Raw genomic sequence first — 1,973 nt, 5'->3', positions numbered from 1 at the left:
AGCTCGCTTAATAAATCATGTGCCATTGCATGACAACCAGATCTTCTAAGCAAAGCAAAGCCTGGTTGCAACCTGGAGGGGAGGCTGCCAAATTAAAATGAGCTTGCTGCAGGAAATGCTGTGGCTGATTCAGTGGGCGAAACTTCCCCTCCAACTGCGTTGTCAGTGCCCGGAGCGTTGCTGAGACCTGGTTACAGATGGATGGGCCATCTGTAAACTCAGGTCAAAGAAAAGCTCAGAGAAGATTGGATGCTGAAAAACTTTTGACTGGGGGAGGGAAATGTGTATTGGGCTATCCTGAAATATTTCACCAATTCCTTCCATTTTGCTCACTTTATCAGTGAAAATAAAAATGAGGCAGAAGGGAGAAGATATTTAAAAAAAAATAACAGCTTAAAATATTGGGATGGCTCTGTTAGAAACCTCATTTCAGAGTCCCAGTTTTTGAAATATTAGAAATGTGCTAGAAAGAAAAGAAGTTGCTTTTACTGGAATATTTTTTTCCCGGCAAGTCTGGTCTGCTGGAAGCTTTTTTGGACACATCTGTTGGAGTCTGACTATCATGACACAGCGCCAGACTGACATTTGGGGGAACTGACTAATCACATTGGTCCCTGCACCTCCAGTCCCCAATCCCCCGTGTTCATTGCAGACCTTGAGGTATTTTGGCAAGAACAGGAGCCAACGTGTCTTTGCTCAGCTACAAGTATTCAGGGGTTTGGAGTTGGTTTGTGGGGTTTTTTTGGACCTGTAGCCCACACCTTTCAATGCTTTTGGTTCAAAGCAGGGGCTGGGGCAGACTTTAGTGCTGGACGGTGTAGATACCTTATAGACTCATGGCAACAGCACTTCAGTAATGCTGGCTTCAACTGCTCCCTGCTTTTTCAGGGGGCTGAGCAGGCCGAGTTTGCCATGGTTTGGCTACCTTGGTTACCCAGATCCAGTTTTATGCTAGAAGTCTTGACCAGAGCTGAAATTACATTTCTTGGCTGCAAGTTAAACCAGTCTTCAAGCACAAGTGTGGAAACCCTAGTGTGAACCAGAGGATAGCCCACGGAAAGGGTTTGATTCATTTGTGTCTAATGCTCCTCGAGGTGTCCAGAACATCTGAGACACATACATGGGGTTGGGAAACATAATCCACAATGTATGGGAGACCCACACCTTGTGAGACCCCAGGGCACACCAGAAGGTACTAGGGCACTGCAGATGGACAACTGAGCCAAGCCCTAGGCCCACACTTTACAGGCAGGATGGATGCAAGCTACACTTCATTTGACTCCTTAAGCTTCTTGCAGTCCTCCAAAGTGTCCCATCAGGACTCATGCCTTCGTGGACAAGCTGAGTGTGTGTCTGTGCTGCTTAAGCACAAGGAAGGGTGGGACTGGTACCATGCAGACAGCTACCACATTTGTGTGCTGCTCTGGCTGCATGGGAGGGACATGACCTACAGAAGGCACTGAGCAGCACGGGTAGGGCTTGGGCTTGGTCCAGGGACTTTGCGACACTCCTGAAGCTCTGGTACATCTAAACAGCTCAGCACAGCGATATTCCCCAGGATCTCCAGCATCCCCTCTTCAACGGTCCGGCAGTGCATGCATGCGGCATCACCCAGCTCTGGAGCAAGTCTGCTCAATGCCAGCTGGGGATCCCTGCATTGGAGAGGGGAAATATCCAAAACAGTCATTTGTGCTCATTTTTTTCTGGTGACTTATAGTGTCTGTCTGAGCCTCATCTGCAAAACGTGAAACACCAGAGTTGTGTGGGAACAGAAACTATGGGGTTCACAAAGTCCAAGGTAGTAGGGGGGCTGTAGGCGGAATGATTTTAGACTCTTCTCTCTGCTGTCCCATTGCCCTGCATTCTCATCTTCTCTCAACTTCTCCAAACAAACTCAGGTTTTGTCCCTCAGCACCTGCCTTTTTTCTCAAGAGCAGTCTCATTAAAAAGTAGTTTTGGGTCTTCCTTCCAGG

The sequence above is a fragment of the Pygoscelis adeliae genome, unplaced genomic scaffold (assembly GCF_000699105.1).
Source record: "Pygoscelis adeliae isolate BGI_AS28 unplaced genomic scaffold, ASM69910v1 Scaffold121, whole genome shotgun sequence".
In the NCBI taxonomy this organism is placed as follows: Eukaryota; Metazoa; Chordata; class Aves; order Sphenisciformes; family Spheniscidae; genus Pygoscelis; species Pygoscelis adeliae.
Note: the sequence above shows the minus strand (reverse complement) of the source record.